We start from the raw sequence: 12,112 nt of genomic DNA, 5'->3' as shown, positions 1-12,112 counted from the left end.
CCATGTGAGAAACCTCCCATGACACTACAGAAAATTTTCTCCTCTCTACTCCATAAAATGTTTGTATACTGCTCAATTAAAAATATTTTTCATAAGCAATGGGCAAGTTTCATTACTTACAGCCCTTTTCACAAGGGCTGTGGGTGGTCATATCATCCTCAGAGACATAGTTATTGGATCTTTCAACAGTGTTGAACAAATTGGCTATCACAAAAATTTGATTAGATAACAAGGGGCGTGAGAGGGGGGGCAATTCGCCTGCCAATCTTTTTGGTCACTTGAAAAAAAAAACATTAGAATTTTGAATTTATGTTTAATGAGCCCTCTCCCAATCAAATAGAATCATTTGTCAATACAATCTCTCCTCAGAAGAAAAAAAACTCACATTTCTTACCTTTCTTCTACATTTTTGCAGATGAAACCCACATAGTAGGGTTTTCCAATATATTAAATTTGACAGTGTAATTTTCATTAAGATCTCTTCACTTTATAGAGGAGTTTTCCTCCTTTTTGAAAATCAGGCGATTTTCAGGCTTGTAGCTTTTGATACATGATTAAGAAATTTTATATATTTGGAATATGCATAAAAAAGTCAATTCTTCGGATAGACTACATATATTGTTACAATTTTTTTTTTTTTTTTTTTTTTTTTTTTTTTTTCTTTTTTTTTTTTTTTTTTTTTTTTTTTTTTTATAGCTTTAATACTATTGGGTCAAGTTGCTTTTACTTACAGTTTGTTACCACAAACTGTTTGAAAGAGGTTTCACAATTAAAGTTAATTAAAAACTATCTTAGAAACCTGATGTCCAAGTAGCAGTTAACAAACTTGAGTACAATTCACATAGAAATTGATATGGCTAAAGGCCATATCCAGGGAGGGTTAGGGGGTTTGTGCCTTCCCCTCTCCAAAATTTTTGTCTGACTTGTAAGATTTCCTCGAAGAAAGAAAGTTAAGTTTAATCTACAGGGCAAGATGAATTCTATAGAAGCTAAATTGTATATATTCGGTACTGTCAATAAATGTTGTAATCTTGAACCTTTGAGTTTTTGTTGAACATTATTGTAAATTTTAGGATTAACATAACAAAATATATCCATGATAGCAACATTTTACCCAGGAATGGGGTTTGGGCCCCCCCTCCCTTGAACAAAAATCCTAGATACAGTCTTGAATGATAGTAAAACAATAACATAAACATACCAAATAAATATATTCTTTAGAGAAGAAAAATAACCACAATCTGGTATCTATAATGAGTAATTTGACCAGGGGCACCAATGAAATTTTTGCCCTGGGCTCTGACATGTCTATATCTGTACATCCATCCTGAGCCATATATGTTAATGGGGATTGTCCCAACTTCCAAAATGAAAGAAGAGCTGTTCTCTGGGTCCAAAATCTCAGAGACCTAACCCTGGAATAGTTTATTAACATTTTTTTTTATGCAAAAAATAGTCATTCAAACCACACCAATGCAAGGGTGGATGTTATGGCTTGTCCTAGGGCTGATTCTTGGACATCAATGGCTAATTGGTATCTGGATGTTTCTGTGCTTAATACAAACTTACCAAAAAGTTTAATTAGTATATTTTGTTGTTCTTAGTTACCCTCCCCCTCATACCAAATCAAACTTTTTGCATTTGCACAGTGACATACATTTGTGGACAGTAGGCCAATTAGGCAAAGTGTGTGCACTAAAAATTGATATAACAAGTTAATTATAGGCTATCAGCTGTAATTTGAAATGGATGAAAGGCTAAACTCAATAACAATAATGGACCAGAGAGATGACAATGATTTAATTGTATCTATGGAGATTTTAGAGCATGAACCTAATGATTCGACCTTATGAGTGATGAACTGCATTTACAGAAATTATACTTATACTGTTGTATATATCTTGTATTTATAGACAAATTTGGGGGAGACCTTCTGATAAAAAAAAATTGATACTTATCAGTTATATAATAAACACTCAAAAAGTGAACTTTTGATAAAGCTAATGAAACAAAACAAAATATGATGAAAACAATTGACATGCAAATTGACAGTTTTCAAACATGGCCTAGTGGTACACTGCCAATAGTGTATCTTCTCATAGGAGTACAAAGTCATGGTGTGTCCATTGACGCATTTTTTTTTTTGTTTTGGGCAACAACCTCTTATACTGGAAAAAAATATAAATGCCTGTTCTTTGGTCCCTGGCAAATCTCAAATTTTAACTTAACATCTATGGTGAGACACTATATTCTATTACTAGTCAAAGCAAACTAACCGGTTATTATCCTATTTGATCTTTGCCATCCAAATGATTGAGAGTGTAAAGAAGTTACTTGACCAGTTTCTTGTGTCAAAGTTTTTAAGTGTTTATTATATAACTACTACATACCAAAAATTCTTTAAAATACCATATGAAAAACAGCAACTATTTTACAAATGCCTGAAAACAAGTTTCATAGTTATCTCTCAGCAGAAAATTTCTTTATGGAGAATTTCTCCAATTGAAACTTCAAGAATCCTTCAGACTATTGTAAACCTATCAAACGTTTCCTCTGGAACATTTCCACATATTAAATTTAGTCAGCTAAGACTAAGACAAATAAAAATAATTTTGAATAAAAATTCTAGCATATTCCACAACTGTAAATTCCTTAGAAAGCTTGCCCCCAGAAACTTCTCTCTCTATGGAGCTCCCCCCTCCCAAGAAAAGAATGTCTGCGTACTCTACAATTTGTATCGAAACTCAGTTATTGGTCTTGGTTACTCAGTCTTGGTTACTATTGAGTCAAACTGCTTTTTACTTACAGATTGAACTCAAGCTGTTTGTTTCTGCTAATTTACTATGTTATATTGCACCAGTTAGGACTGAATACTAAATTTAATTTTCCAAAAGTATGCCATAGTCTGAATCCTGTCATCATGACTCTGACCTACAGTATTGCAATAAGAAGTGTCATGACCTACCAGTGAGAAACCTTCAAGCTAATCTTTTATCTAAATCTCACATGCTAAAGGGGTAGAAGCTCTTAATGCAACAGCTATGAATCTTCATTTTTGAATTTAAAACAAATGAGATATATTAATCTACTTCAAAATTATAATTCAATTCTATAATTTTAGGACTGTCATAAGCAACCCTTTGGGAGAGAACAGAGGCACCTCTACTCAAACCTTGTTTTTGCCTCCTCATATAATTTGAAAATACCATTTAGAGTAAAATATATTACACTAAAATGTGCTTCAGTTTTCTGGTGGTGTTCCAAAATTTTTCTCCAGCAGAGAACCATTGGCTGATGCCAATTTTTCTTATTAGGGAGGAGTTTCAAATTTACTAAAAAAAACCTAAGTTTTTTTTAGTAAATATTTGTACATATTGTTCAAATAAAAAAAAAACAAAAAAAAAAACAAGACAAGTCTGTTAAAATCCTTTAGATCTGCTAGGGCGTGTACTATATAATGACACACATAAATTTGAGGAAAACACAACACAAGCAACAACACTTAGAAATGTCTTCAATCTATCAAATCCTTAAAGGGGAAAAATTTTAATGGCATGCTGCAAATATTTTTCTTTGTGCTGGCACATCTTTCATTGACAGTGTACTGTCAATGAACCAACACAGTTTTGGGATCTAATTAAAAAAAACTTTTTTGGCTCAGCTGAAATGCATGAGGGAAGAAAAGTTTTTATAGGCTAAATTTGTTTGGAAGCAAATTTGTTGGTTTTTATTCAATTTTTTCAGTATAATTACCAATATTGGATATTTTTCAATGAAAATACTCTAAAATTATTTTCAAATTCTAGGTAGGGTACCCTAAGCTCCCCCAAAAGAATTTCCCATGGTACTGCTTAAATTTTTTTGCCCCCACCCCTTACCTACGTTTAATTTGTTTTTTTCTATTGAAGAATGCATTTTTTAAACTATTTCCATAGAACAATGAAAAGATTGCTCCCCCCCCCTGATGTTGATATATATATATATATATATATATATATATATATATATATATATATATATATATATATATATATATATATATATATATATATATATATATATATATATATATATATATATATATATATACATATATATATATATATATATATATATATATTGTGTAGCCATTCTCTTGATTATTGTGAATGAAATGAATCATATACTTCTTGAGAGATTAAAGTCAAACTGATTTACTTGCTGTCAATAACACATTTTTTGTATTATTTCAGGGCAGATCCAAAAACCACCCACAATCTCACTCAGTGGGTAATAGTCGTTCATCTTTCAGAACAAGCCTATGGATTTTTCTGGGCTGTCTTTTGTAGTCATTTTAAAGTAGGCTAATAATTGAAATGTGATTTATAGAAGAGATAACAAGCAATAAAAGTGAAATTTTTGAAATAGGAAAATGATTAATTTTCTGTAAGCATAAGGTAATCAGCCTATGTGAATAAAACTGAAAGGATATATCAAACAGTTCATGGTAACAAACTGTAGTAAGGAGCAACCAAGCTCAATAGTAACCAAAACTCTAAAAAATGGAATTTTGATACCAATAGTTACATCAAAAGAATTGCATTTTAATGCTGATTTTAAATATACAAGTTTCATCAAGATCAGTTATACCCATCAAAAGTTACGAGCCTGAGAAAATTTGCTTCATTTTAGAAAATAGGGGGAAACACCCCCTAAGAGTCATACAATCTTAACGAAAATCACACCATCAAATTCAGCATATCAGAGAACCTTTTCTATCTACAAAAATGTGGAATTTCGCATTTTTTGCTAGAAGACAAATCACAGATGCATGTTTATTTGTTGTTGTTTTTTCCCCAGGGGTGATCATATTGACTGAGTGGTCCTAGAATGTCGCGAAAGGGCTCATTCTAACGGAAATTAAAAGTTCTAGTGCCCTTTTAAGTTACCAAAAAAATAGAGGGCACCTAGGCCCCCTCCCATGCTCATTTTTCCCCAAAGTCACCAGATCAAAATTCTGAAATAGCCATTTTATTCACCATAGTCAAAAAACCTAATATCTATGTCTTTAGGGACGACTTACTCCCCTGCAGTCCCCACGGGAGGGGCTGCAAGTTGAAAACTTTGACCTGTGTTTCCATATGGTAATGGTTACTGGGAAGTGTACAGACGTTTTCAGGGGGATTTTTTTGGTTTAGGGGGGAAAATTGAGGGGGGGGGTATGTGGGAGGATATTTCCATGGAAGGACTTCTCATGGGGGAAGAGAATTAGCAGGGTTTTCTAGCTTTATTTGAAAAAAAAAAACAATGAAAAAATAAATATGAAGTTTTTACTACTGAAAGTAAGGAGCAGCATTAAAACTTATAACAAACAAAAATTATTACGCATATTAGGGGTTTACCTCCTTGTTATACCTTACTCTTTACACTAAAGTATTTTTAGTAATTTCAACTATTTATTCTACAGCCTTTGTGATTCAGAGGTCATTCTTAAGGAATTGGGACACAATCTAAGCTTTAGTGTAAAGAGCAAGTATTGATGAGGGTTGAACCCCCTCATATACACAATAAACACATACAAATATAGAAGTTTGTTATTTAAGTTAATTTGTAAGTTACATGTATTTTTTACCAATGAAAAAATTTGTAAAAAATTAAAAGTTCTAGTTGCTTTTTTAAGTAATCAAAAACTTGGAGGGCAACTAGGCCTCCTCCTTTGCTTCTTTTTTCCCAAAATCTTCCAATTAATTGCAATTAATTAATATGCAAATTTTGTTTTAATTATTTATATGCAGAGCCAAGATCAAAACATGCATTAATTCAAAAACATCCAGAAATTAAATAAAAAAACAAACAAGTTTTTGTAATGGAAAGTAAGGAGCAACATTAAAACTTAAAATAAACAGAAGTTACTCAGTATATGAAAGGGGCTTTTCCTCCTCAATGCCCACTCTTTACACTAAAGTTTCTTACTGTTTTAAAAAGTAAAGTTAGGAGAAAGGGTCAAACTTTAGCGTGAAGAGCAAGGCATTGAGGAGGAAAAGCCCCTTTCATATACTGAGTAATTTCTGTTTGTTTTAAGTTTTAATGTTGCTCCTTACTTTCCGTTACAAAAACTTGTTTTTTATTTATTTAATAAATAAAGATAGGATTGTTGGTAATCCTGGAAAGATTTTCATGTGACAGTTAATAAACTAATAGTCTCAAATATATAATCTTGAATAGTTTTAATAATAACCATAAGCAATAAAATTCTAGTTTAGTGACTTCTTACTAGGCTATCTCAGAAAGGGGTTAGGTTAGAAAAATGAAACTTTCAGGGATGGGTCTACAGGCTAAAGTATGTCCTGGGAAGGTATTTTGAAGTACCTACCTCTACTCCCTCTCCCTCTAGAGGGTCCTGACCTTTGATGACCTTTAAAAATATGTGTGTTATAAAAGTGAAACCTTGCAAAATAGACCTTCTGCTTGAATGAAGTACAACAAAATTGTTTTCAGCTTCACAACTTTGCTCAATCCCAATTTATAAGGTTTTAAATATATGCAAATATATTTCCTAATTTTGAAAAAAAAAACATTGATAGCCTATGGCTCAGAATTCTACTCAAATAACAGGAATTGCATTTTCAGAACTAAAGGCAGAGAAAAAGCAACTGGTAGCTAAAAATTAAGATACAATGTTGTTTTGTCAAAATTTCAATAGGTATAGACCTGTCATGTAGATGAATTTCAGAGCCCACTAGAGCCCTGAAATTCTGTACTCCTAAAAATGGGAGTCGCTGCTTATGCATACAGCTTCGGTAAACTGCATGCTGTTTACTTTTTACCATTAAGTACGTGCTAGTTGGCTACATCACATACTCAATCAAGCATCCAACTAAGTTCGGGTATTCAACGTGCATTTTGATTTGAAATTTCCACCTATGCAGCAGCAGCAGCAGCAGATTTCGGACCTTTCTTGACTGCAGATGTCACTTAGGTCCTCATTCAATGGTTCTAAATAAATCATCCTGGAAGGTTGAAAATACAAGGGAAGGCGGATTTGCCTCCCAAAGCTAAGATTGGTCAACAGTAATTAAACATTTCACTAATATTGTCTCGCCTTGATACACATCATTTAACAGGTTTAAGTAACACACTAGTTTATATCTTCTTGTCTACTCCTATATTTTGTAGAAACTGAACTACTAGTCGAAAGATTTGTATACTAAGTTTTTCGTCAGCCACTCCACCCAAAAGAAGATTTATATTACATTGCATAGAATTCTGAGTAAGGAACTTTACAAAATATTGTCTTTGATGTTGATAATTATCACAATCTAGAAGAACATGTGCAATTGTCTCTTCGTTGTTACAACATCTGCAATTTTCATCCTCTCCAAAAAATCTTGCACGATAGGATTGAACCCCTGCATGTTGGGATCTTAGCCGAAACAAAATAACTCCCTCTTTTCTTGTTAATTTGTCGTATATTTTTAATTCATGCCTCCTTGTGGTTTTGCTGGTGACAAAATAGTTGCCTGACAAATTCCGGTTTTCCTCAAAAGAAAATTTATCTAGATTCTTTATTACTTTGTCAATCATCTTAACTTCCATGGGAGAATCACATTCAGTAAAGGGGCCTGTCATTTTTGTGGCCTGCTTTGCAGCTCTGTCTGCTCTTTCATTACCATCAATCCCAACATGAGCTGGTACCCATTGTAGAATTACTTTGTGTTTTTTGCAGACAGATGTAAACATAGAGTAACAAGCAATTACTTCCATTATGGACATCCTATTTCTATTTGCATTACTAATGGCATCAATAGAGGCTTTAGAATCTGAACATATAACTATCTTTGGATAGTTTTGAAGATTGGTTCCTATATATTCCAAGGCTTTCTTAATGGCAATAACTTCTGCTTGGAATACAGATGTTTCAACTGGTAACTTAAATTGATTTGTAATTTGCAGCTTAGGGATTACAAATGCAGCCCCAACTGGTGTGTCATGTTGAATTTTTGATCCATCTGTATATATATGTACAAAGTCGCTATATAAGTTGGCCATGTGTAATCTAAAGCTGATTGCAAGATTGAACCAGGATACTTCACCAATATTATTTACACACTCAAGATGACTCTGTTCCCAAGGAGGTAATGGCCTGTTTTCTGGGACCTTTAGCATATCTGTTATTTTTAAACAGTAATCAAATTGAGAGCAGAGTTCAATGGCTTTCTCAAAAATATTTTTCTGATTGCGTTTCTTTTGGCTGTTATCTGTGATAAAGATACCTGGTTTTACTATTCTTGATTTTACTGGATGTGTTCTGTCAGCTGCCCATATTTTCTTGATATATTTTAATACTGTAGTACTTCTTCTTGTTTCAAGGTCTTCTAGGCCACTTTCTGATAGCAAATGATACCACTTTCTGAAGGGAGTGCTATGTCACAGTTAGGTAGCGCTATTCCTTTCCATTAATTTGTAGCTTTTCTGGAGGTAGAAAATTGAAATTTTGCTTTTCTTTTATTACCATTTAAAAAACAAGACTTGGATGAAAAAAATGTGCTATTTTTTTGAAAAATGTGTCATTTTTGTCGATTTTGTCATTTTTTTTTTTAAATGTGTCATTTTGGTTGATTGTGTCATCATTTCGACTGAATGTGTCATTGTGTCCAATTGTGTCATTTTGACACAAAATGTGTCAATTTGACAGCCCAGCTTTGAATACTTCGCCTTAGAATTCCCATGAAACTCATCGGGTTTACCAAATCGGCGCCGATTTGCAATGAAAACGGCACCGATTTGAACTTTAAAAATGTTCGAGTTTTCGGTGTCGATTTACAAAAAAGGCGCAGAATTTCATCGTGATCATCCAAAAGTAAAATGAATTCATTTCCCTTTCTTCAACTGGAAAATCAAAAGAACTAAATAATAACAATAATAATTAAATATTGAATAAGAATAGAACTTCATAATATAATAATGAAAGAATATAAACATTTAATTAAAATTTTTAATGAAACACAACTAACAATATTAATGATAAAAAGACTTAACAATAACAGTACTGGAACTAAATGATAAGTTGAGATCAATCATGCAACTATTCATAGCCTTCAATGGACTAATGGTGTTCATGATCTTTAGTTTGGAAATCTTGCGCAAATGGATTGTTTTTGTACTGCTATCATTTATCCACTGAGCTGCTGAAATCGGTGCTCATAAACAAGCTACGTGTATCAAGCGTTTAAAGTCAATAAATGAACGCGAGCAAGTTCATACAAGGAAACGGACAACTGTGCTGTAATTGTAATTAAAATTATAATCAAGTAGTTGCGGGCATCAAGCCATGACAAATTGTAGAAAAAGCCAAGACAGATAGTCCGGGTCATAGGCAAATCTGGCATAAGCCTTTTTTAGGATTGCATCTGCGTTATTATCAAGACCGATACTACAAGCAGCAGTTTTCCGCTTCCTTTTATGAACTTGCTCGCGTTCATTCATTGCCTTTAAGCGCTTTACACACGTGTTTTTTTTTCGGGTACCGATTTTAGCAGCTCATTGGACAAAGGATAAAAGCACAAAAACAACCCATTTGTGCGAGATTTACAAAACTAAACATCATGGACACCATTAGTCAATTGAAGGTTATCAATAGTTGCATGATTGATCACAAATTATTATTTAGTTTCTTTAGTGTTATTATTAAGTCCTTTATCATTAAAATGTTTAATATTTTTAAATTGTATTTCATTAAAAAAAATATTAAATTTTATATTCTTTCATTTTTAAATTATGAAGTTCTTTTCTTCATAAAAATGATGTTGTTTCCTTGTTAGATAATAAATGTGATGAGTATGGTATATGACTGTGTGCTACCTCTCCAAAACTAAGTGCTGAGGAATATGACCTACTCAATAAAATGACGTCCAATATAGATTGGGCAATGGTTCTGTATCCTCAGTAAAGGGCTGGAACAACTATCAGCCATCAAGTGCAATCGGACTTGATTAAATTAGTGCGCAATTAAAGAAACAGAAAGCAACAGAAAAAAAACTAGTCGCCTATGTTATTCTTAAAAATAAGGACGACAACACATAGGTTCGTAAATATTGGGAGTCTCAGTATGGCCTACCATATGTTCCCATCTCAAATGTGAAATACCTACCTTCCAGGCTCCCTATCAACAGTGAATCGATTCAAAGACCTCCCCCGCCATTTTTACTGTATCTAAAGTCCTCAGAAAACATGCCATCATCAAAAATTCGACCGGGCTGAAGTCAGAAATCTGTTTCTATAATAATATGTTGAGAGAAGAAAGAACTAGCCATAAGGCACTTGTAGAAGAATTCAAAGCCAAAACTACCGATGGGGACAAAGATCCCGTGTGATGTGTCAAAAAATTGGAGTAGTATGTCCTGTACCAATGACGAGTCTCTTTGCCAAGCCACATATTCTACCCATACAGAACATGAGGAACAGGGACCAGGTACCAATGACTGCTTACAAATAAGTCGAGTCTTTTGGGCTGGTTTGGGTTCTATCTTACCAACGTAGGTCAACTTAATAACAAAATAAGTGAACTCAAAAATTTAATTTAGGGTATAAAATTATGATCTGGTTCTATTTACTGAAGTATGCCTTAAGGATACTAAGAGCAGATTAGAAGATGCGCACAATCAAATGCACCGCTAGGAAATCGTCTTTAACCTCTCGTCAAAAAAAATTTAAGCGCAGGGACCTGGCTCATGAAAAAGCTACATATACTGTCCAGAAAACGAATGTAGAATTTAGCTCACCATCTGTAGAGAATATTTGGTTTCATACCGGGGACCAACGCCAAAACAGACGTGGATGTGTTTAACGTAGTCCCTCAGCTCCGTTTTGTTTAGATACCGAGTATACACTCTCAATATGTTTCACACAGCCACAGAAAATTTTAAACGCAACCTTCTTATTGCAGTTACCTTTAATTTTTGTAGAAGGAAGAGCTCCTGTATAACCCTTTGACTTGTTGTTCACCCACCATTAATCCCTTTATTGATTGCATTCATGATCTCCCTTCTTGCCTAGCAATCAATTAACCCACGAGTTTTCAGCCCACCAGCGACCAATATGACTTGACCAAGTCTGTGTCAATAATAGCGAAATGATGCAAAGGATAAATTATCTCCCATCTACTGGTAAAAATGATCACCTTGCTGTTGAGCTAGTTACTCATCGGCACGAAGCAAGGAACTGGCATGAAAAAAAGAAATATGTACGGACTTTGAGGTGATTAAGGCCGAAATGAGGATTGTAACCTTTTATGGATCTCCAGTTGGGATCTCTATTAGATACACGGTTCCAGAATTTCGTGGAGTTCAACTTACTTTGTTCAGCGAGTCTTGTCTCGAGACTAAGGTGCAGTTGTTTGATGAGGTTTTTTGATTTTTACCGGGCGTTGACATATTTTTCATAGTCAACAGGCTTATCCTTTTTTCCCAAATGACGTTTCTTTAAATTTTTTTGCCGTCTTGCGCTAGCCGTCATATATGGTAATGTCTTAAGTATGAGGAGAAATATTTCTGTCGTATTCCGTTGCCTAATTTCTATGACTATAACCCATAGTTTCTTTCACTGCTCATTGATTCTATCCTGGAGTGTCGGAAGCAAAGTGACAATCAATTAAAGTAAAGCTGATCTTCTAAATAAGCAATTCATATCAGTTTTTACTGAACCGGATGCCCCCCCCCCCAAACATAAAGCACATCATCCAAGAAATGAGTTGTATTAATGTTACTGCATCTATTGTCAAAAAACAACTCAAAAGCCAGGAGATTAATATGACTACTTGTCCCGACGACGTCGATCCCTACCTGGCAAGAGAAGCTGCTGATGAAATTGACACTGTAATGCTACAATTTTTCAACATTACCTTGATCATAAGAATGTCCTCTCTCAATGAAAACTAGCTTACATCACGCCTATCTTTATAAAAGGGGATACATTCAGAAAAATTATAGACATATCAGTCTCAAATCTCCTATCATGGAAACTCCTGAGAAGACTTTGATGACGCACCCCCTCAACATCTTGTTAACAACGGTATCATCTAAAACAAGCAACACGCTGTGTCCCAGAAAAATCTTCAACCTACAATTTAAACCAA

The 12,112-nt window shown here is 33.8% G+C and overlaps 1 protein-coding gene across 2 annotated transcripts in view; it reads right to left on the bottom strand.

The window, feature by feature from the left end:
• Positions 1-6,899, bottom strand: part of LOC136027405 (uncharacterized) — a 53,969-nt gene extending 47,070 nt beyond the window's left edge. For both annotated transcript variants that reach the window (XM_065704644.1, XM_065704643.1), the window contains exon 1: positions 6,807-6,899. The gene's annotated coding sequence lies outside the window, so the exon portion shown is untranslated. The remainder of the gene's footprint in view (positions 1-6,806) is intronic.
• Positions 6,900-12,112: the final 5,213 nt, after the last annotated feature.

The sequence above is a fragment of the Artemia franciscana genome, chromosome 5 (genome assembly GCF_032884065.1).
Source record: "Artemia franciscana chromosome 5, ASM3288406v1, whole genome shotgun sequence".
In the NCBI taxonomy this organism is placed as follows: domain Eukaryota; kingdom Metazoa; phylum Arthropoda; class Branchiopoda; order Anostraca; family Artemiidae; genus Artemia; species Artemia franciscana.
This window is presented reverse-complemented; position numbering and strand designations above follow the sequence as displayed.